The following is a 25766-nucleotide window of genomic DNA, read 5'->3' on the forward strand; positions in this document are numbered from 1 at the left end:
CAACATTATTCATGGGGAGTTGGTGGAGAATATTTCTTCTTGGCATTTTCCTTCATTCATCACACCTAAAATTTGTTCTTGTGAAATGTGTGTTGTAGAACTAAATCTTTATTTTGAAACTCACTCTGTTTTGTTGCCTTGAAGGATCTGTCCAATTGGAGACATCCATATTTAATGAATGTGTGATCCATATATAATGTTTTTTTGAGGAAAAATGTGTCTATCATTTTGTTTACATATATTTGAAAACTCATTGAAACTCACAGTGTGGGTTGTATCACTGAAAGAGTGGTTAAGTGTAAAAACACAGCCTGTTGATGAGGAATAAAATGAGAATCTAGCATAAGTGTAGATCAGCATCCTTGCAAAATCCCACAGAGGAGTGAGGAAAGCCCAGTGTTAATCATTGGAAGATAAAATGTCATAGAATCTATAATAGATTAAACTATAAAAATCGATACATACCCACAGAAGTTATGCCAAATATGCATACAATAGAACAGAGCTGGTACTTTTCCACAGCATATTGCCTTTTAATTACCTCTTGGAATTCTGTTGCAGGGTTGGTGTAAGTACTTAGCCCTATAGAATGCCTGAAAGTGGATGTTTTCTTGTTAAATTTCATAAGACTAACAGAGAACTGGTTGTTGTCGTGACACATTCATATTGTGCTGCCTAAACCAGAATGCAGATCATCTTTTTGGACAGAAATTGTAGGCTTACCAATCCTTGGATAGCTGCTTGACGCTGATCGTGCAACTAGCTGGAGTTCAGCAGAACTGTTTATAGGAAGTGCCAGGTTAAGTATGTGCAAAAGTTTTTGCAAGATCAGCATCTAAGATTTTTAAGACGCCTGCATAGAGCCAGATAATCTTACAAAGAGGTCACTAAAATTAGTTCTGTGAATGCAGCTGTAAATCTGTGGTGGTTTCCTGTATATCATATCACGATAGCTTTGATTAACCGCAAATCCCTGCAATAACATTTCTCTTCTCCCAAATCCGTGTTCCACCCAAACACATATGATCCATTTTACCAAAACAATGTCTGAATGGTATTTTTCTTTCTGATCCCTCTATCCATCCCTGGTTTGGTGCACTAGGATGTGGATATAAAGCTTACAGGAGTGATAGAGTGAAGATTTCTTTAAAAGGAAGATGTGTTAATTTCTTACATATTCAGAGAGCTAAGAATATTATTATTTCTTTAATAAAGAACATTACATCAAAAAGACACCTGACTCCTATCGCTGATTTCTCATGCTCATGGTAACAGCAGCATGAGGCCTCACAGACCAGCTATCAATGCAAACCTGAGGGACACTGGTGCAAGTGGGAACAAGAAAGATGAATTGTTTCTCTAGTGCAATATACTGTTGATCCTTCTAGAACATTTACAGTTGTATTCTCTGTGCATGTGGTACAGAAAATGGAAGCATGAAATGAAAATACTCTGTTTGGAAAAGCTGAGGATTCTGTTTGATAAACAGGACTAGGGCATTCATAAGACTTGAACATTTCCATTTTGGGTCAATGCCTTGTCATTTTCTTCCCTTGGGCTAAAACCTCAGCATATTCTCAGGCATTCAAATCATGGTTTGACCTCACATATGAAGAACGAGAGAATGAGTCTGATAGTGTAGTCATTCTGTTTTCCCTGTCTACCTGTCTTGTTACATAGGTGTGTCCGGCACTTTTGTATGCTGGTCCTTCCAGCAAAAGATCAGGTGCTTTGCTCCTTTTCCTTTTTTTACTGGACACTGAGGTTATTCCCTCAGCAGCTGTTGAGGTTCAGATGCCAAGCCTAATTCCCATATTTGATACTGTCTTGGAAGCAAAAATGGTCGAACGCAGATTTTCCTCACCCTTCCATCCCACTACACTCCCTTCTCTTCATACTTGTTCAAAACTTTTGCCAATGGCCCTATCCTGATTTGGAGAAGAAAGATGAAAAACTATGTCAATTACTAAAGGCTTTTTATGCCCTGTGGATTTTTGGCTGCAGAACACACTGTGAAAAGGAGCCAGGGCTTCAGATACAAAGGGTAGGTCAGAGCAAGGCAGTGTTGTGTCCCCCATCCTCTGCCCTTCATGTGACACAGTACTACAGGCTCCTGCTCCCTTTTGTGATAAGATTAAGTCCCCTGCTCCTACAGGAGCCTGAGCTGAAGAAAGGCCCAGACCTGAAGCAGCAATTAGTTTCAGAACAGGGTGAAATGTAGTAGCTGAAATTCATACCTATTATTCTATTCTTCTCATGAGATCTTTATTTACAATCATAGAACACACAGTTCTGGGAATATTCTGATGTACATATCATGGTGAACAGGCTGGCCAGACAGTCCAGTATGGGACCTACCAAAGTCAATGTGAACAATACATTGAGCTCGTACATTGGTTTCTACCACTTAACATCTGCACAGATTAGTATCTTACACTGACAATGGCTCTATTGTCTTCTGGGGGCAATTAGTAAAACACCACCTTGCATGACTAGAAAAGAGTCTCAATATTTGACCTTTAGGCAATTGGAAAGTGGGGTGGAGAGAAAAAGGGAAGAGGAGAGCTACAAAGGATGTCTATTAATGGATTCAAAGTAAAGATCTCCTTCTCTGAAGTCATTCTGTGGCATAAAAATAGCAATGAGATCCTAAACTGGTGAGCATCAGCAGTAGGTCTTCAGAAACCAATGGCAGCCATGTGTACAGCTGGGCTGACTTGCATGATCTGAGTCTATAGCTGTGGTATGATGCCAAGCTCTGCAATAAGCAAACTGCACTAGGATGGCTTTATTACAGACATTTTATCAAGATGAAATGAAATTGGTACTTAGTGAATATAAACAAGTGCATAGTAAAACTAGCGCACCATTTATATCATTAAAAATTGGTACAGAATGCTACCTATGTTATTTTGATGGAGGCTCTTACTGTAGTGAAATTGAACTGACCAGTCTCCCAAAATTTACAGACACACACACATTAATTGTCATTTATGGATATTAAATTATGCACATTATATTATAAACAAATCATTTTACCCCATGGGCTTTATTTTATTAACTTCCCATTGTTAGAAACCTTTTCGCAGCCATATTATGCAGCAGATTGAACGTTCATCCTTACTGCCTGCTTTCAAAGCAGTCTGTCAGTTGTGATCAGACATGCTGTATGCTACGAAGCACAAAACTCGACCTGATGCCTTCTAACCGGGAAAGCAGTTGGCAGGAAGTTCCAGCTGAGGTTCACAGTTCCAAAGTCCGCAACCTTCTAATATTTTCAAGGTTTCATGTGTTTCATAGAGGTCAACACATGGTCTGCTTCTCCTAAAAGTTCACCAGCAGTTTAGTAACATTGTGAGCTGCAGGGTTAGGAGAGAGAGAAAAGTACATGTATGTAAAATATCTATTGTTGTTGTAATATTTATAGCCTAAACATTTCAGTAAAATCCTATGAGGGATCAAATTCTCAGCTGTGAGAAATACACAGGATTGCCTTGGAGTCAGTGAAACAGTTAATTTACATCAGGTGAGGATCTGACCTAAATTTTGTTTCGACTCTGATGTACCAATGCATAAGCTGCATTACTCTCACATATGGAATCCTATCACTGCTGTATCAAAGATGTAATTAAAAACCTGCCATAACAAATGTGCACTATGCCCTACCAAGTTCTTGTGCTGACAAACTGCCAGAGGGGAAGAGTTTGATCTTTTCCTCAATGTGGCTTGCCTCTGGTCCTAAAGGTTTTATCAAAGAACTTGAGAGAAGCAAGCCATGATGGAGTTGTATGGAGAGGCAGCTTCAAGTCATCGGTTGCCAGGCCATCCAGCCTTCCTGAGTATAACTTGCATGCTGTTGTAGCACCAAGCAAAAGATAGGCAGAGCAAAACACTGAGCACAGTTTGTTTTATGGTGATAGCAGCTCCTTTCTACTAAGAATGTGAGTAGCACAGTTCTGCACCAGCTGGTACTTCTGGGTGGTCTTCAAGGCTAACTTCAAATACAGGGCAGAGCAGTAAAACAGCATGGAAGTGTCAAAGACATAAGTACCTCTGGTAAGGTCCTTGCCCGCAGACAGGCCTCCATTTTTTGACCAACTACACACTGAGGAAGAGCATAACAAGCCACCATTCCTGCCTAAAAATCCTAATGCAGGAATGCATATAGAGAAATAGAGTATGGAGGGTGTTTCTTTGAATAAATGAGTTCTCAGAGTACCAAAAAGTAATGATCAAATGTTAATAAGTAACTTCATTTAATTCCTAATTCATTAATCTCTCATGAAAACGTAGCTGATAAAACTGTGCTGGATTTGAGTGGTGGCAGGAGGATGGTCACAGACATTGTTTACATATATGAAACATCCAAGTCATTTCTTCAGTTCTTTTTTGTTTGTGTTCCTGTGAAAGTTTTCAGTGTATCTCTTAATGCCACCAATAAAAATAAATTCCTATATAACCATTATTCACATTCTTTAATAAACAAAGCTGAAACCAACTTAATCAGAGTAAGTATGAAAGAACCCTTGATGTGAACATGCAGGACATCATGATTCCCAAATGATTAGTTTAACAAAATTCTGTGAAACAATTTTGCCTAAGGACTACATCCAGAGTCCTGAGAAATCAATGGGGATATTTTTATAGTTCACTAGGATTTACATCAGAGCAGAAATGAGCAGCATATTTTATAAAACAGATCAGTTATTTACAGCAGGCAGAAACCCTTGCTTGCTTTGCATGGAACTAATATGTAGTTTCAAAAGCACATGGAAGATGGCTGCCTCTTTGTTCAGACAGTTTGTAAGGCTTTAAATCAGTGGTGAAGTTTTCTACCCATTATACTCACATATGCCCAGTTCCTCGGAGAAAAAGCAGTAGAAAGCTTCACTACTGCTTTAAATAGACACAAAATCATCTGTTATGCTGGGGATAGATATCTGAAGCGATACTGAAGATAAAATGCTTCCATTCACAGAAGGTATATAAAATCTGAAGGTTTTATCATTTATTTTGCTGCCATTGCTTCATACTAATTCAATTTAAAAAGAAATGTTATTTTAAATAATATTGTATTCATTTTAATAGCAATTTTATTTTATAATTATAGAACTTAAAAGTTATCCACATTTTCTTTTGCACTAATGACTAATACAAAAAAACAATCACCTGGGAATGTTAAAATTCAAAGACCTAAATATGTCTATGACACATTCCAGCTGCATACAAAATGTACTTACTGCTGTACTGAGAACTTGGCATTCAAACCAACAGCCCCAATAAACAGAACTACATGTTTTCATTTGCAATTAGTCCCCTTCACTTTTGTCTGCTGAGGGAAAGGTTAGTTTCAAGACAAAACTTTTGCTGGGCAGAATAGCAGAACACACTCTGTCAATGTTATCAGTGTCTTTCAATGTGGAACATATTTAACTTGACACAGGAGTAAAAAGAAAAATAGAAATAGCACTTGTGAACTGAAGTAAAAATATATTGAGCTATACTATATCTCTCAGGAGCAGAGGAGCAGAAGAGAGGCAGTGGCACCTTCAGCACTGCACATTATGAAGAAAAAAATACTTTTGTTAAAATGCACTAGAGCAAAGCCTGGAGTTCATGTCCAGATCCTTTACACAGCTAGAAACAGCAGAACCCAATAAAGATCTTTACTCCACCAATGGCTGACAGGAGAAAGCAAGTCTCTTACTTGACAGCTAAACTTCAATTTTCTTCTGAGACATATAGCATCCTCCAGTTTCTCAATGGCAGTTGTAGAGTTGCACCACTGTGGTATCCCAGATTTCTTTGAGAAATTGAAAAGTATTTATAGGAAAAAAAAAAGAAAAAAAAAAGAAAGAAAAGTATTTATAGAAAAAGAAAAGTATTTATAATACTTTTGGTGTTCAAACCTGCTCACTAAAGAAACCTTGCCTTTTTTTTTGTTTGCACACAACGAAAGCAGTTCCTTTAGCTCAAAAATGCGGATATTCCTGCAGTTTTCTGAAGAATATCCGGGAGCAGCAACAACAGGGCTACTCCATGAGGGGGGACAAACAGGGTAGAGGTCATGGGTGACCACAGGTCAGGCAGTGTCTCACTGGCTACCCTGCAAGTCCATGGCACATGAGGAGAGTGCTAATAATAGAATCCATTGACAACCCCAGGCAGGGTGAGGTGGTAAGCCATGTCTAATGTCCTGTCAGGAGCAGCAGGGAACAGGGCCAGAGAAAAGATGTGAATTCAGCCACAATTTAGGTCCAAACTCCTTCCAAAAAAAGGCTACAACATAGATCCAAGAGCTACGCAGGAGTTAAGAGCAGAAACAACTTTGAACTGGGTACAGCTGCTACATAGATCAGAACAAGAGTGAAACTGGGCCTGAGTTTAAAGACAGTTTCTTGAGGAGTGGGACTGGGTTACCAGGTGAAGCTGCTACGGACAGTTAAGGGCAGTTAGTGTAGTCATGACCCTGACTAAGACTAACATATATGTGTCTTGCCTTAGGGATGGTTTCAGGATCTTAGTCTGGCTGGTTAAAAGCACAGAGAATCTCAGTTAATAGTCACTGTTTGGCTTATAACAAATTTATTAAAGGTCTAGGGTGAGGTTTTGATTTTTGCATTTAGTTGTGTTTATCTATCAGAATATTAATGTTTTGTTGAACTGAAGAAATTCTAAGTAGTCTCTTCCCTCTGCCTCCATAAGGCAGAAAAAAGTGTTCAAGATTTCTTTCCAGGTATGCAAAGTTGTTTTATTATTGTGTCTATGTTAATGCCTTTAGTACATGAGCAAGATTTTGTTTGGTCATAAATGTTGTTTTAAAAAGAAGAAAAACCCTATAATTAGAGCTGCTGGTTTTAGTTCACCTGATGATTTTTCACTGATGTTCTTTGCTAATATTTCTAGAGAAGAAGCCTATGCTAGACATTGATACTATTGCCACTGTTCCTGCTACCGCCCAAAGTTGAAAGGAAGGGTTAATGCAGCTTTTCAAACCAGTGATGAGAGAGAAATAGATTTAAATTCTAACACTGCAACTTGAAATAGTTACTATTCCTTCCAACTCTTTCTTTGTCCTGCCTTATGAGCAGAAATGGAACCAGTGATCACAGGCCTAGTCAAGGAAGGAACCTAAGAATCCCTTCTAAATGTTGAAGTGAATGACTTTTAATCTAGCACATCATACCTTTGCAAGGTCTCAAGAGCAACAGTTTTAAGAAATAAATATCTGGTTTTATATATGCTTTTTTACCCATTTTTAAGGCAGGAATGTACTCGAATGAATGTATCCAGACACAGAGTTCTATCCTCCACTTCTAGGAACCATGTGTGCTCACAAGAATAAATCTTTTTCCCAAACAGTTCCTCCACACAGTGTAAATCTCTTGCTGGTTTTGTAATGATGAATTCCTGACACTGAAGGCGCTGTATAAAGGGATAGGTAGCAACACATAAGCCAAAATGTGGCCCGAGAACTGCTGAACAGTTTGTGATCTCCCATAGCAGCAGAAACAGTGCCTGAAGGTTCTGGGTGTCTGTGTCTCTTTTCTAAAGGAAGTGCAGTTAGAATAAAGGAGGAAGAACAGTTGTTGAGGTTGGGTACCCTGCCAGCTAGATCCAGATTCCTGTCTTTTCCCCCTCTGTAACAGCTTAAGGGGCTCTACTGCAGTAGCATCAACTACTGAATTCATGGGTTTAAGTCTGTGATTTTTTTTTGTTTCAAGTGGAGCTTACAAGCACGATATTGACATAGAATTAGTAAGAGAATCTTAGTGCTAACAACCTTCATAATGAAAAACAATGTGTAAGTACTATTTCAGAAGCTTGGATTTCTGAAACCATGTGATCCGTTTTTATCTCTTTATGTAGGTATGGTCTGGCCTTTCCTGTTGAAACTCCATGAATAATATTTAGATTGGTCCTTTGCTATTGAGAAAAAGGGTTTTTTTTGTCTGAAATTATGTGCAGAATAAAGAATTCATGTCTGATTAGTGAATGTCACACCTTTTAAGACTGCGTTCTGTTTCTGGTTTGATTACTGGAAGCACAAGTACTGTAAGAATTCATTTATACATTCTGTAAATATTTATTTGTAATATGTGTATGACTGCTGTTTTGTAATTGATCCTATGCTAATACTTAGGGGAAAAGTTTACAAACAGTTACACATTAGGTTAACTTTATTCACAAAATACTCTTCCTGAGGTTATGCTTGATTTAAGTAATAAAACATTAGGGACGAGAGCGTGTGCTGGCTCAGAACCTAGAGTTCTGCAGCTTGATGAAAATAAAAGTATCCCTCATTGATATTCTAAAGCTTTTAAAGAACAGCATTTTCATATTTCTGTGGGATCAGGCAGTACCTCTCACAGATGATAGAACCTTCCCATCCTTAAAGCTTGTGTAGTTTGTTGCACTTAATGGATGATGCTGTGTGAAGCTCCAGGTTAACCAGGCTTTTCCCCAACTCGCTGGGCTGCCGCTATGGTTGCTGACATCTACTGCACTGCTCTGGTCCCCTCCTCATCAGAGTAGTTATACTCCCTTTAGATGCTTTGAAAGTTGCTTTGCTAGTCAACTTTCAGCAGAACAAAATATTTGTTCACATGTTGTGTTTGCAAGTAGTACTTCAGTGTTTTTATAATGTAACCAGAAAGGTGTAAGTAGCATTTGGGGAAGAAATCTTTGCTACTTGGGAATCAGCAAATAAAAAGTGACAAAATTCCAGTGAAACGTTTTAGTGTTTCTGAATCTGTTTCCTATCAGAGACATAGGAATTACCATAGCTCAGATGGAAAAACCAAACAAACAGAAAATCCTGAATTTTGTTTTCACTTGATCGTCAAATAAATGCAGTTGTCATGTGAGTGTTTTCAGAGGTGACTGTGAGCAGCATGGTTTGTGCAGCGATGAAATGCCCACTGAGCAAACTGTGGGTTACTTAGGGTGCTGGTTTGCTGCATGAAGGTGGAGTAATTTACAAACCATGTTTTACTGTGGTGATGTCTGTAAGTGACATATGTATAGAGTAACAATTAGCAGCAGCCAGAGGTGTTAACACCAACTCCTACAGGACATGATTTACTTTCAGTGCCGACCTGTCAGTAAACAATGCTAAACTTCCCTGAGAAACAACAAGTTTTCAGTGTGTAAGTGCTTTTGTTCACAAATGTTGCTGAATTTTACTTTCCATCTGGCTCAGGTCCTGGGGGCTTTATGGTTATGCCTATTGATAAAGGCCAGGTGGTCGAGTTTTGGGAGCTGTCTGTCACTTGTTCTGAAATGGGATGTGGCTGGGGATGGAGAGAAAAATAGAGGAACAAAAGGCAGTGGCAGCTGGGGTAGGCAGGGAGGCAGAATTCCTCTCATTCTCAGCCTCTTCTCCTGTTCAAGCTCAGCAACACCTGGATGTTCCTTTGGTAATGGCTGCTCTGGGGATTCAGTGGAGGCTGCTGTGAAAAGCAGTAGTCTCTTTTTTTCAAGCAGCATCTTGGGAGTGTTTGAATACATTGCACTGTTCCCATTGCTCTGTGAGGTACTTGTAAGTGAGCTACTCTACCTTGTAAGTGCTGCTTGCTGCATTTTCTCTGAGAACCTTCCTCTAAAATGATAAATTCTCCTTTTCAGGAGAGGATGTTCGTATCGGGTATATAGTTACTGGCTATATGGACTTGTTAGTCTGGTGTTTGTAATAACTTCTAGGCACATTTATCACAGCTTCCTAAATTCATTGGCTCAATTTTGTGCAATGCAAGTCCCTATCTTGTTTCTACTTAATTGAGATGAATTGTGGAGACAGAAGGCACTTTGTGTGCTTTGTCATACAATGTACATGTAAAACTTAAAAACCTGTAATGTTTCTTTACAGAACACAGACCTCTAGGCTTATAACAAGTTTTGGCTGTCCTTATAAGGCTCGACATTACTGAAATCTATGTCCACCTTTAATGGTGATTAGGATGTAAATTTGGATCTTTGTGGTCAGTGAATCCATTTGCTGAAGTGAATCAGGTCAAGCCTATTTCACTGGCTTGAGGACGGTGTAAACTTCAGAAGTTTAGCTGGTATTTGGCTTTTTCAGTATCATTCCAAAGAGCAGGTGCCTATTTACAGCAGTGTTTGCTAGTGAGGTACTTTGGGTAATATTTGCTAACTAAGACAGCAGTGGAGAGAGAAAGCAACAAACTGTTTTAGTTACTCTGGAATTTGTCCCCTGCCAGCAGGGGAGGGCGATGGGCTCGGAGAGAGCAAGCAGTCTGCAGCTTGTTTTCTTTCCCTTACAAACTTTCTTTCTTCAGCTCATCCCAGGGAGCAAGTGAGATCTTTCACTCTGATTGTAATGAGTAGATCCTTTGCTAATTAGCTGTAGTGGAAAGCAGATGATGCTATTTACTTGATATCACCTTACTGAGACTTCACTGAGGGCTGTATTAAACTTAAGTGCATACTATTTATATATTGCAGTGATGCCTTGGAAGCTTATTGCTAGTAATTTTCCTTTTTATGTATACTTCTATTTAAAAAAAAATCAGTTGCAAAAGTATTGGAAGTAAAACCAGAATGTGTGTATTTATCAATGCTCTATGAAAAGCATCTTTGGGATCTGGATTTTCAAGCTTTAGGGATTCTGCTGTCTTTTAATGCTTATTTAATGATTCACAGAACTCAGGTCTCTCTCTGCTCCTGAAAACAATTTTGAAACACAGGCTCACTCCTCTTCAGCGGGAGGAGAAGCAATTGATGTATTGCGTATCTTGTGTACTACCAGATACTGTTATCATTAACTGTATCTAGCTTTGAAATCACATCTAAACAGTTTCTTGAGTTTAATGCTTCCATTATTTTTCATACTTGATAAATAGAAATCATAGATTTATATTTAGTAATTTTATCTTTTCCACTTTTGAATGGTCTAAAAATGTACATTATTGTAATGTTTTACTAAATCATCATTGTTCCACCTATTTGTAGGCATGTAAATGTTTCTGTACAGTGCTTAATAAATGTTTGTAATTTTGCCTTTCAGCTCAAAAAGTTTTGGAGCTTATTAGGCAACATCACATTCAACAGAGCCTTTCCACTTTCCATATTTTGTGGTTTTGCTTTCTCTGATCCTACAGGACTTTCAAGTCTTGTTTGTGTATGGAACTGAGCTGAGAAAGAAAATCCTGATGGGGTGTCTAGCCAAAATCACAGACTGGAAATGCTTAATAGGTGTCGAGGTAGTAGAGCTTTGCATCAAGTACTCGTGAAAACCTTGATCTCAATTCTTACATCTTCGAAATTTGATCATTTGAGTCTTCATTTCTTTCTTACATCAGAATAGTGAATCTGTAAACAAGCTTTGCTTTGCAGTAGCTGTGAAAATAGTTAAAGCACAAAGTGTTGATAGTAACAATGGAGTAATGCTTTTTTAGTACTATATTTGCAAGTTGGGTGGGGATGACAACAGTAATTATTTTCATTACTGCTTTGGAAAATAGGAAGAGTAATTAAACATGAAGAGCACTGCCACCCTCTGTATTTTTACCTTTTCTGAACTCTTCTACCTGTGGCAGTCCTGTACATTGTATTAAGAGTACTTAGAACAAAAGCATCATGGTTGCTTGCATGTATGAGCGAATTATATGAAACTTTACAATTATTTTAGGAGATTGTATTGCTTATAGTTAACTTCATTCCCTCCATAAGAAATGTGAAAAATTAATAGACATCTGCTGAAGATACAGGTTAAAATTTAACATCAAATTGGTTGCTTATCATGTAACTGTGACCATTTAAAAAGGAAGATAACTTGATTAAAGGTTAAGGGAACCATGCAGACATGTACCCTGAGTGGACCTCTGGAAACTATTGTAATTTTGGCTAACACAAGAGCAGTGTAGGAATGTTTTGCTCTCAATTAGTTCATGTAATTGTCTGGTGTCAGAGGAATACTGTAAACCAGACTTGCAACGTGACACCTATGAAGGAGTAAGTCTACCTTCACTCTTAGGCACAAGCTGAGGTCTAACAATGTAACTGAAAAGCTTACTTGTGAGGTAAAAGGAATGTAAATTAGTTTCCCTAATGCAGATCCTACCTAGTTCTTATTGTAAAATTTATATAAACTTACCTGTTTCTCTGGAAAAATAAAATGAGGAGTAATAACCTCTTTTTTTTTAAAGACAAGCTATTTGATGAATGCTAAAAGAAAAAATCTGGTTTACAAAACCAGCACAAACTGTTAGTTACACAGTTATTCTTGGCATGAGCTTGATTTTGCTTTTGTATTTATAGAAAACAAAGGAACAAAAAGCCCTGTGTGGTATGAAGATGTGCAGACTGAGTGTGGCTGCATGTTGTCCAAAGTGCTTATGAAGAAATATGACTGTATTTTTAAGATAATACCTATGTAATCATGCATAACACATAATAATGTGATCAAGTATTTTGTACTTAATTCAGCAGTTTTCAGTACTTGGTAGGTATGTATGCCTATAGGTAATTATAAAATAATCATGCAAAGCTACCAGTGTACCCAACTTTAGTTTGAATAGGAACAAAGGCAAACAAAAATTAAATGAAAAGTTAGTTTATTCTCTTACATAGTTGCAATGTCTTTAATTTCATATTTGGAATGTTGATAATGTACACTTCTGCGATGCGTGCTGTAGGAAGACGGTGCTCCCAGAGATTTCAAGAACAGCATTTCTTTCTGTTAAAGTCTCACCAAACCTACTATGGACATTAGGAGGGCAAAGCTGCTTTAGAAGCAGGCTCCTTACAAAAGGAGGATAAAAATGAGAGACTACTAACAAACGTGAAACATGCTGTTAGATTTTTGGACCTTTCAAAGAAGCGCATTTTCAGATAAATGTGCAATAAAGCCTGTGTTCAATCTAGGAAGAGGAGCAGTATTCTACTGGTAAAAAGCAGAAAGAAAATAAATTGCGTCATCTTTAACCTTTGCAGTCATAGGCACAGTGAACAGAACATCAAAACCAAATGTAAGGAAAACAAGCCTCTGTATTCAATTTACCTAGTGATATCCAGCCTTACAAGAAGCTTTAAGCATATTCAGTCTTCTAGCTACAGTGTGAAACCATCAGTACTGAGCTCAGCCTTCCATGGGTGAATATATCCAGGGGAAAAATTGGCTTAAAGCTAGATCCAAGGTTTGTCAAAGTGACTGGAAATAGTCCGAGAGACTTCAGGGGCTGTAGGTCAGGCTCTTAAACACGGAAATGAAACTTTGATTGCTTTGGGTGAGCAGTATTTCTGTTAATTATCCAACAAAATAGATCTGATTATTTGGAACAGCAAATAGCCATTTGGTTTCTGACAGAACACAATGTGTGTTTAAGCATATCAAATGTGTTTGGAGTTAGGGAAGGAAGAATCTCAAGATGTTTGGGTTTGGTTTGGATACACATCCAAAATCTGCATGCTTAGCTGAAGCTCTTCACTCTGCAGCAAGGGTTTGTTCAGAAATGCTCAATCTTGCTAGGCTTTTCCAGTGCCAGAGAGCCAAAAGTGCCTGAGCAGCCAGGCTGTTGGTAAGAGGAATGACAAATTGGTGGACAAGGACAAAGGCTTTTTTGAATATGTGTCCTCAAGAAACAGTCAGCTTTCCAAAGTGCTTGTGCAAAGATAGTTAGATGCACAGCTTTCTACTTTCATGTACAAGGGCTGTATGAGGACATTGTCCACCTCTGAGATGTCCTCCATTTCTCCTGCAGGCTATGGCTCTCTTGTGCCCTAATGTTTCTGGGGGACTTTGGTGGCAACACTGAAACTTCCTGGATCAGGGGCTGGAGCACCTCTCGTATGAAGACAGGCTGAAAAAGTTGGGGCTATTCAGCCTGGAGAAGAGAAGGCTGCATGGAGACCTCAGAGCAGCCTTCCAGTATCTGAAGGGGACCTACAGGGATGCTGAAGGGAGACTCTTCATTAGGGACTGTAGTGATAGGACAAAGGGTGATGGGTTTAAACTTAAACAGAATAAATTAGGTTAGATATTAGGGAGAAGTTCTTCATTGTGAGGGTGCTGAGGCATAGGTTGCCCAGAGAAGCTATGGCTGCCCCATTCATGTTCATGGGCTTGGAGCAACCTGATCTAGTGGAAGGTGTCCCTGCCTGTGCAGAGGGTTGAAACTGGATGAGCTTTAAGGTCCCTTCCAGCCAAAACCATTTGGTGGTTATTTTGGAGTAAAGTCTGAAAATCTCCCCAGTTTTCTGTTAGGGGTGTGCGTGTGCATGGGGGGCATGGCAGGGTGATGTTGAGGAATGAAATCTGGAATTTTCTTTACTTTTCAATCCTGTCCAGATGAGGGTCTTCACTAATCTTCATAGCTCAGTTTGTTCTCCCTACTGGGTATCTCAGAGGCTGAGAACCATTGATGTTCTTCCCTTACTAAAGTTAGGAAGCTGCCATTGTGCATCCAAGAGAATCTGACTGTGGCTGGGCATGATGAAAGCCAGGAGGTGTGAAAAACTGATAGACAAAAATTCCTGTGTTATGCTTGCTTGTTTTTTCTTGGAAAAAAAAAAAAATCATGAGATAGCACGGCTTGTACTACTTCTGATGACAAAATCTCTGAATTCCCATTTTTACTGGGGTAAAACTGACCCAATGGAGAAACTGATATACCTTAACTCCTAGATGGTGGCTGAAATTGTGTTTGAGTGTGTGTATTCTTACTAAATTTGTCACTTGGAGCTGATACGATGAGTCTGACAATTCATGGAGTTCTGTCCCTGTACTGGTGGAATCTGTACCTGATTTATAGAAGTTTTTCTCTTCAAAGCATTCCTTTTTTAAACAGAAACCACCCAAATTAGTTTTATTTAATAGCTAATTACAGTATAAATGGGTAAATATGTATCTAACCTGAGAAAATCAAATGAAGAACTAGTTTCTTGATTCCTTTTGAAAAGGACCATAAAAAGCATCATTCTGAAGACAGCTGTCATCTTTTACTGGTCTGGGTGCGTGTGTGGTTTTTTGTTTGTTTTTGAAGGGGAGGAGTAGAAGTCATCTTTGGCAAGGTTTTCCTTGTCAAAGAATCTCTGATTATGAATGTTGTGCTTTAGCAATGCTCTGTGCCTGGTCCTATGCCAGAATGTAGCAGGATGGAGGATGCTCTCAGTGGTGGTGTGCTTTTTGCCACTAGCAATGGTTTTTCCTAATAGGGTGAGTTTGAGACTCATAACCAAGAAGGGAATAACAAGAAAGGAAGTTTCAGGGCAATTTTCTTGTTTTGCTTTTTTAAAAAGGGAGACAGAGACAAAGGAGAGAGTTAATATAAAATCCTGCTCTCCAGTTAGCCTAAAAGATGACCTGCAGTTTTTGGAATTACGGTATGTTCAAAGATATGTCACTGAAATAATGTAATGCCACAGACATTAGGCCATAATGACCTAAAAAAGTATGTGTTTTGTAGTTTGCAGCTGGAGTCAAGGAAGAAGCAAAACCGCTTGAAGTGAGCCAGACCCACACATTCTGAAAACCATTATTGCATTTAGAGCACTGGCTAGGAAAAATATTCATAGCAAACAGTTTGCCTTTGGTTTAGATTAAATGTCACATGATTAGTGGCTTACAATGGTGTAAGAAGAGCATTTACAGAGGATTTCTGATTTGTTTCTTTTTAATGTCACTATCAACTGTGATCTGAAAGACCATAACTGTGGACCAAATCAGCAGTTGTCTGGAATTTTAAGGGATGGAGGTTTTGGTTGGGGTTTTGCGTTTGGTTTTGGGGGCTGTTTTAATAGCAAAGAGAAAGGACTTGTGAGAAATGGGAGCTGATATGTACCATCCAGAACAAGTAAAGGATCTTCTGTGTGTTGAAACACCTTCTGATGATCAGAAGGTCCAAATAAACAAGATGTCTAACTTTGTGCTTGACAGCCCATGTAATTAGGGACTAACATAGGAATAGCTCAACTTCCAAGAGACTAATGGGGGCTTACAATTTTATAGTTAATCTTGGCTGTGCAGCGACTAGTTAGAGTCCTCATGATGCAAAGAGCAACTTGAAGAGGTAAAGTTCATACCAATAGAGTTTTCATGCTGCCTGCCTTAGCAATGGCTGAAGGCATGGACTTCAGATGCCTTATTTGCTATTCCTATACTCTAACAGCCAAATAATTTTCCTAAGAGAGCACGTACCTTTTTTGGTGTCTAATTTACCAGTGTTTGGCATGATGGATCAAGGGTTTAATACCAGAGCTGCTTCTAGAGTGATTTGTTTTTTGATCTATATGTGTTACCTTCCTCAAAGAAGCTTTAATCGTGTACCCAGCAGCTGAAAACCTTATATATTGAACTGCAGTCCTCAATTTTTTCGAAGTACTGTTTAGAAAAAACAACCCCTATCCACAAGAATAAAAAACTATTATAGACCTAATCAGAATCTGTATTAGCCACTACTAAATGTGCACATAGCTGGTTTTGGTTGCTTTTTCTTATCCTAAATAACAAAGGATAATAGTTATGAATTTATCCTTATAAAGCATCCCATAGAACAGTATGAGAGGGTGTATGACAAAATAAGCCATGATTTTATTAGCATTCCCCAAGTAAATAAATTGTACAACAGTTTGTTAAAAGGAATTGGAAAAGCCCATTGTAACATATCAGACAGGCAAAACAGGCAGGTGGACTGCCTGGCTTCCCATGCATGCAATTACAGATAGCAAAACACCAGAAATACTCAATGTATTTCATTAAAATGTAGAAACAAAAGAAACTTTTCCCAGTAGTGCCAGCTCTTTCCCCACTTGTTTTTCTTGAGCATCTGAATACAAACACATCTTAGAAACTAATCTTATCAGGACGGACAGTTGGCCTGGACTATGCTGAGTTTGTTATATATTGGGTAAAATACCAGGCAGTGTAAGTGGAGTTGGTTACCAACTCTCTTGGCAGATCTAAGGCAATTAGACAGGCTTTGTGCTGATCTGATTTCATTGTTACAGTGAGGTCTACCTTTTGCTTCCCGAGAAAATGCAGGTTTGTCTGTTTTCAAGGCTTCTCTTTTATCCATGTCATCTTTGACTCTGAGTTTCATGACTTTACCATACTTTTTGATTAAATGTGCATACCAAATATTTTGGTGAAATTTTAATAAGCTTTAGTAAGTTTTAATAATCTTTAACTTTACAGGCCTACTAAACTTGGTTTAGGAATATTCTTGAAGTATTGTTATGCAGTAAATGGATGAATTGCCTGTCAGTTCATCTAATTTTTTCTGTACTTGCTTGTAAATGAAACCAGTAATCAAATGCTCTTGACTTCCTCTGTGCGAGTTACTAATCCCGTAATGACAAAGCTAGGGTGTTTCAAAGCACTTACCATTGCCCTGCTCCACAAGGGAGTACAAATCTTAGTTTGAAGATTCCCTGAAGAGTCTGCATTTTACAGAATCAGTTTGTTCCAGTGACATTGGTTGAGCTAGTACTGCTTCATCTATTCCTGTAAATCTGCTCTTAATATATAAAATCAGATTTGTGAGCAGTTATCTCAAAAGTGAAGGAGAGATGGAGAATTCAGTAGAAAAGTGGCTCTGCTGTAGCTAAAAAATACCCGCTTTGACCTTGTTTTTTTCTTTTGCCTGGAATGTTGATGCTGTGGGGCTTGGGTGTTCTTGAACACAAAGTGGTTTATTTCTTCCAAAGTAGTCTGGTCTCCCTCCGTATGTTAAGCAATTCCATGGATAGTCTGCTCCAGAACATCTTTGGTTAATAAGAAACTGAAAGATAAGCCTTGTGATAATTGATAAGCCATTAGCAGGACTCTAGTTCATCAGATAAGGCAATTAATGGTTTCACATTGCCTAAAAAGTGTCAGTGTTGGGCTGAGTCACTACAAGATGTAGGATGAGGAATTTTTTTGTGATGTAGTTAGAATTCAGTACAGATTTACATCCAAGTGTGTTTGTTTTCTGCAATACTTACTTTGGCTCTTCAGGAATTTTTATTCATTTTGAGTTCTCAACTGGAAGTTTGTGTTACAAAGAAGTGATATTTTATTCATTCAGGTTTTGCGCAGCAGGAACCACCATTTTTTCTCTCATTTCCCTCTTACATATGCTCATAAATGAGCTTTATCATTGGAAAGGTATTTCACTTTTTTTTCTGTACAGGTGTTAGAAATGTTGATTATGATTTGAGCATCATGAAGTCAAGCTATTCCATAATTAGAATACAAAGAAGGAAAAAATCTGTCAGGATTTATTCCAAGTTTTTTAGGATTTTTTTATTTAGCTGAAAAGTTTTTGGTTGGTTGGAAACCCAGTTGTCATTTTTTGTATGGTATAAAAATTCAAGAGATAATAAGAACAGTAACATAGCATGACTTACATATGCAGAGCTCTTAACACTAGTACTGAGATCTTTGCTTCGAGCACAGGCAGGTTGAAGTGTTGAATCTTCAAGGCAGTGTTTGTTACATGAACTGGGCCTTTTTTACTATTTCAAAGCATGTATCAGTTGAACTGAATAACTGTGAAATGACAGGTTTGATGGAGAGTTTGCCTTGCAATAGTGTTTATAAGAAAGGTTGCTCCTAATGAAGCGATGAAGTCAGTAGGAGTAATATCTTTAATAATTTGGGTCAGTAGGTTTGTTGGTATTGGCTTTGTGTAGACAAGATGCCATCACAACCACATAGGATTTGGACTATAAGAGATACCCTGACAGTGCTGACCTCCACTGATATAAGCTGTGGTGGAGCTGCAGACTTAGTTCTCCACTTGGAAGTTCACCGAGCAACAGGAGACAAAAGGTTACTTTCAGAGTCTTTTTTGGTCTCTCTATGTGTTGTTCCAATCACAGTTGGGATTTTAAAAAGCTTTGGCGCCTGTAATTGAACTTCCATGTCCCAAGTGACCATTCAGAACAAGTGGTCTGTAGCAGGTCCCTATCACCTAAGGAGATGAATGCTTATTGCTGTTCTCTCTCCATCCAGTCCTTCCATCTTTTGAGAAATGTTCCTTAATGTTTCATACTGGTTTGGGTGAATTAGCTTCTTATATTGAATAAAACTATCAGTTGTAAAGCTTCTTACTGGTTCTTGGTCTAATTGATTTTCAAGAAGACTGAACAATTGGTACACAGATTCCTTACTTACAGTGAAGCGAGGATAAGAGAGGAGATAACATCCTAACTGAACTGAGGTATGAAGTCTGATGGTATTGCTGTTGAAAAGCAGGCGTGTTTTTAACCTATTTTTCTCCATTCATAAGGGTAAGAGCTTGCCTGATCTAGCAGGCATTGTGATACGTTGGGAATTCTAAAAACCAGTGTGCAAACATTATTTTGTTCAAATATTGAGTAAATTTTGCCTTAAAATATGTCATACCATACTGTGAAGAGATTCTCTGGGTATAAAATAATGTGTCATGCTTAGTTACTCTAGCCACTTTAAATGTGTGTCTCTGAGAGTAAAAAATTCCATCTGTGATTTGTGTATGAAAGTTGAGGATTAAGCACATGAAACTTGTCATTTGCAACAGGAACGTTGATGCCAACTGCACAAGCTGCTTCTCCGCCAGTGTAAAGAAGTGTAGCCTGTGTCCAGAGAGTAGATCAGGATAGTGCCCATATTAGCATACATCTTAAGGAGTTAACTGCAGTGAGCTCATAGCATCTCAAACTACAATCTTGAAAGTGTCAGAGGAAGAAAAACATTCATATGTGCATACGATTTAAAGAGATGGGAACACATCTTCTACTGATATAAGCCAGCGTCACTGGTGTTGCCAGCATTCAGTTTGCTGCACAAGGCAATGTCAGAAGCTACTGGGAAGAGCTGTTTAAAGCTTATCAGAGCTGGAGCCTACTAGGGTATATCTAACTGAGTGCTAAAGCTCCTTCATGGTTCGGTATTGAAAGAACAGGTGTAAATAATGACTTATTTTAATAAACACTGTACTTCTGAGAGAATCCTTTTAAATTACTTGGAACCTCCTGCAGAAGCAAACAACTGAAAGGTGACAGAATCTGGTCTGTACTTACTAATTTGAAAATGCAGTTCAAAAGGTAATACTTAATTGTGATATCTCTATCTCCAATCATACTGTGTAGAATGTAATATAATACAGTTTCATTCATCTTAAATGATGCGTATGAAGTCATTTGCGCTATGTTGAGGGCACTAAGCTTCCTAGTACAGCGGGTGGAAGAGGAGACAAAAAGGAGTGCAGGGAGGAGAGAGACGTTGATGTTACTAAATATGTCTCGAGATCTGTCAGGTCCAGACAGGTCACTGGGAAATCTGGAGACGATGATTTTTAGCTGGTGATGAGGGCTGAATCAGCTGACAGACAGAAGTGTAAACACTGGTTCTTAACTCTTCACAGAGTTGAAATGTATTTACTGTACTCACTGACAACTTAATTGGAGAGAAAATAGTAAGAAAAAATACCAAAGCACTATCCTATTTAAATTAGTAATTTGTAGCAGCCATTCTTGGACAATCCCAGTTTGAGGTCCTTGTGACAAAGCTTGATGTTATCAGTGTCCTGTTACATCAGTATGTAGTGACTTGTAGTAAATGGCTTCTTCATCTTCCTCTTCCTTCCTCTGAAAATAAGGCAGGCATTATCTGAGCCACAGCTCTCTCCCAAAGTTCCCTGGGGGCTCCTGTGTACCACCTCTTACACAAGGCTGAGCCAAGAACACTCAGCTTCACCCTACGGCAGAAGAGCTGTAGCTTTGAACCTTCATAATCTTCATTAAGGTAACTCCTCCTGTTTTAATCAAATGCCTTACAAGAATTTTGTTCAGCCTGTGAGTATGTAAAAATCTCAACAGATCTCTGAAGTGCACATTTCTAATTAACAGTGGTATCATCTCCTTCGTGCTTGCTTTTCCCTTCATGAATTCCTGATATCGCCGAGTGCTTTAGGCAGTGATTATTCACTCTAAGTTCTGCTGCTTTCTTTCAGTCTCTCAGATCAATTGATACAGATGGTTCGTAGGAGCACTGTTGTCACTGTTTAATCCGCAGCATATACTTTGCAGGAAGGTAGCAGAAAAGCATACAAGCCAACTTCAAAAGACTGTCGGTTGAAGAAAAAATCAGCAGTCTTTATAGCAATTAGTGACAATAGAGGCACGCACCTGCGGTGAGGAACTTGGACTCAAAGAAGCTCATCCAAAAAACCTTTAAGCACTGTGGATTCCTCTTAGATTTGAAGAACTGACAAAAATGACCTGTTCACCTCTGAACTAGTGACCTACAGGTGGGAAGAAGTATTGTTAGAGGCATGTAAGCAGAATGTAAGGCTGTGTTGTTTTGATGTTTAAGCTATCCATTTCATCTTGGTGCAAATAACAAAGAGGCAGTCTGGCTGATGAAAGGCAAAACTGCACTTGAGTTAACTCAGGTAGAGAGCTAACTTTGCACTTGAGTTAACTCAGGTAGAGAGCTAACTTTTGCAAATATTTCTACAATCTCATGGTGAAGATGTGTTAATTCATTTGTATTTAAAACCAAAGTCTAGGATTTTAAGACTCTTCCTGCCCTTAACTATATACACATTCTGTAGTCTCTAAAGCTTTTTAACCTTGTTAACTAAGACAGTTTCATTTTAAAAATTAATGATGCAGAGCTCTTTGTCATTGACTCCAATGGCAGGAGTTTCAAGACTTACTATTGTTCAAGAACCTTGGTCCCTGTGATTCCCCAGTTCCTTCACTAGAGGAGAAACGAACACTTTGTGGATTGTGTTACTAGGACACAGAGCAAAGTGGGGCCAAGAAAGCCCATGGCAGTAAAGCACTCTGCAGGACAGTTCATTCAGGAGCTGTGCTGCTCATTAGGGAACTAATGACAGCCAAAAGCCAATGAAGTTGTAAGCCATCTTCTGATAGCTGAGAGAAGTCAGCTGCTTTAATATGGCACGTTCATGCTGGATGTGATTATTATTAATATTTCAGGTGGCATAAAAGAAGTATAGCAGGACTGTGTTGCCAAAGATCAAAGTAAGAACCATCACTGATTTCTTCAAGTGCTTAAGATTGGGAGAAATCTCCAAAGTGATTCCCATTGTAAGATTTTAAATTGAGTAGGAGGAAGATGTATGATTAAGGGGAATTTGGCTGCTGAAAGTTCACACTTAATCATAGCCAAATTCCCCTTAATCATACATCTTCCTCCTACCCCATTTAAAATTTTGCAATGGGGACCACTTAGGACATATCTACCAATCTTAATCATTAAAACACCTGGTTAAATAATGTGAAGAGTTATTCTGTATATACTATTTAACATGCAGTGGTTGCTATCAAAGTTTTTATTCACTCATAAAGAAATTGATGGGAATGCTTTCATGTTTTTAGTATTAATCTTTCAAAAAGAAGGAGCAGATGTATCCTTTTCCAGTAGCTTGCCCCAGCTCTATCTCCTGCTCCAAATAAAAAGTGCAGTTCTCTAAGATACCTTCTGGCATGAGTAGAGTAGCCAAATACATTTAACATCAAATAAGTCTCAGTTAAAGCAAAATTGTCCATAGCATAGGCTTATATACCTGGGGAGACAAACATGATGAACATTGTGAATATGCTGTACACATTGCTTGATGCAGTACTAGTAGATGCTAAATTCTGATTGGTGTCTGTATATGAACTGCATAAACCAGAGTAGTCACTTGAAGTGCAGTTGAAATGTTAAAGAGAATGGCTAATCATTGATTCACACATACTCTTACTCATACCATACTCATACTCATACTCTCACAATTAGCAAGCAAAACATTTCAAGCATGACAGAAGAATATTTATCTAATACTCAATAAATCTTGCCTAGAATATACTTTCAGTATCCAGTATCCTTTAGAATTGTAAACCCACAGTACCTAGCACAAGACATAAAGTATTTTCCAGCAAAGAAGCCAATGTGGTTTTTAGGTGACAGCTCACTAAAGGTTGGAAGGGATAAAGGGCCCACAAATAGTTATGTGTATTATTGAGTAAAAATCAATCTTATTTTGGTTCAGTTGATACCTTGGAGGGAAGGAATGCCATCCAGAGGGACCTTGACACACTTGTGAGGTGGGCTGATGCCAGCCTCATGAAGTTTAACCATGAAAAGTGCAAGGTCCTGCATCTGGGTCAGAGCAATCCCAGGCACAGCTACAGGCTGGGCAGGGAAGAGATTCAGAGCAGCCCTGCGGAGAAGGACTTGGGGGTGCTGGTTGATGAGAAAATGAACATGTGCAGGCAGTGTGCGCTTGCAGCCCAGAAAGCCAACCGTATCCTGGGCTGCATCAAAAGGAGCGTGACCAGCAGGTCGAAGGAGGTGATCCTGCCCCTCTACTCTGCTCTTGTGAGACCTCACCTGGAGTATTGTGTGCAGTTCTGGTGTCCTCAACATAAAAAGGACATGGAACTGTTGGAACAAGTCCAGAGAAGGGCCACAAGGATGATCAGGGGACTGGAGCACCTCCCGTATGAAGACAGGCTGAGAAAGTTGGGGCTGTTCAGCCTGGAGAAGAGAAGGCTGCGTGGAGACCTCATAGCAGCTTTCCAGTATCTGAAGGGGGCCTATAGGGATGCTGGGGAGGGACTCTTCATTAGGGACTGTAGTGATAGGACAAGGGGTAATGGGTTAAAACTTAAACAGGGGAAGTTTAGATTGGATATAAGGAAGAAATTCTTTCCTGTTAGGGTGGTGAGGCACTGGAATGGGTTGCCCAGGGAGGTTGTGAATGCTCCATCCCTGGCAGTGTTCATGACCAGGTTGGACGAGGCCTTGGGTGATATGGTTTAGTGTGAGGTGTCCCTGCCCATGGCAGGGGGGTTGGAACTTGATGATCTTAAGGTCCTTTCCAACCCTAACGATTCTATTCTATGATTCTATTCTATTAAAGCCTTATCTGCCAGTTGCTGCTTAGAAATCAAGTCCCAAACTGAATTAAAATGGCAAAAGCATATACAGCACCTGTCTTTCTAAAGACTTACCAAGTTTTCTAGGATACACAAAAAAGTCAGATGAAACTGGAGTAGCCAATTTCAAAATCATTTTAATAATGACTGATCCATTTGAATTTAAGCAGATGAAGGATAAGCTGAAGCAGGGATCAACTGAAAAGGCCATGTGCTGAGTCCTTTCATTATCTACGTGACTAGAAAGTACCATACTTTATCATCTGTTCTCTCTTTTTGCTATCTCCCTCTTTAATTTTCCTAAATGGCTGGCGCACTGCTGTTGAGATAAGGTATTTAATATGGGAAAGGATTTAGATGTTCCTACAAGACCAGCCTAGGCTTCTTTTTTTTAAAATGTCATCTTGATTTGTGCTTTTTTTTCTTCTAAGTAATAGGCATAGGGATTATGAAATCAATCTGAAAGCTAAATTCCACTAACAAAATCCTTGTATCCACTGGTAGCATAAATAACAATTGGTTCATAGTACTATAATCCCAGGTAGTAACATCATGAGAAGGTACAGAGCTGAACCTTATCTTAGGTGAATTACTTTTAAAATAAAGATTTCAGAAGCCATAGGGCTGCATTTATTTCATTTGAAATAAAACTGTCAAACTTATTGTGTTTTTTTTGAAAAAGCAAAGGAAAACATTCTTCAATGTAATAATTCCCTGTAATAGATATATACATGCTACTTCCATGCCTTAAAACTCATCCTGGAGCCATCCCATTGACTTTCTTAATCAAGTATTGCAGTTGAGTTTCTATCCCAGGAGTGTAATTTAAAGAAGTAGTCCTAATAGTAAGTCATATTCTGCCATCTTTACAAATGCTGAGTAGCATCTTCCTCATGATCGCGCACTGAGTAGGTCTGCAGGATTTTTTCCCTCATTCAGTGCAGTGCATTGACTTTTCTCTGGGCAGGAGACAGTAATTTCATTATCTATTTCAGGTTCACACTTTACACCTCCTTAGTTTGTTGCTGTAGAATATGTTTTCCTACAATTCTTGCTTTACTAATGGTGAGGAACGTTCTGGCGTTACCAGTGTCAGCCTGGGAAGTGCCAGTGTCAGCCTGGGAAGTGCCAGAGTACCCAGCCAAACTCAGAGCAGTGTAGGCTATGCCAAGCCAATTGCTGCATGGATTCTCACATCTGCATTGTGCAAGGCTAAAGCTATGAGCAAGGGACCCCAGAGCAAGGTTCCACTGAGCATCCCAGTGCTGTACTGTACAGTGGTAAGAGGCTGAAGAAGTAATCTAGTTGCATTTGGATGGTGCTGAGTCTGGGCATGGCATTTTTCCAGTTTCCACCTGAGCTGGAGTGTCTCTGCATGGTGCTATGTTGGATCTGACTTGACTCTCCCTCCGCTGTGATCCATAACAGAGTCCATGGAACTTCTCCCACTGGAAGACTGCATTGAAAGCTTGCTCAGATGACCAGAAGCACCAAGAGAGCTCTCTCCTGTACATCAGCTGAGAGCATTTAACTAGTAACACACACACTTGGAACTCCAGAGGTTGAATCTTATAATAGGTATTTTAACCTTTTCAGTTTAAAGTATAAGCTAGAAGGGCCCCTAAGAGAACTGCTTGTTGCTTTCATATGGCAGATGGTACTGGACAGGGAGTACTTGAATTTTTCAATCAAGGCTGGAAGGCTAAGAGGGCTGGTATTGATAGGTAGAGCATTATATTCCAAGGCATTAGAATGAGGTCACCTAATACAGTGGTTTCTTGATTTTCCTGAATACCAGATCGAGGCATGGAGAGTTTACCCTCAAAAGTAGGATTTTTTTTCCATACCTGACATCTTTGTCTCAGAGATTTAAATGAAAATTTTAATCT

This window comes from Pezoporus wallicus, unplaced genomic scaffold (genome assembly GCF_028554395.1).
Source record: "Pezoporus wallicus isolate ANWC-B61680 ecotype Strahan unplaced genomic scaffold, APGP_CSIRO_Pwel_v1 contig_593, whole genome shotgun sequence".
In the NCBI taxonomy this organism is placed as follows: Eukaryota; Metazoa; Chordata; class Aves; order Psittaciformes; family Psittacidae; genus Pezoporus; species Pezoporus wallicus.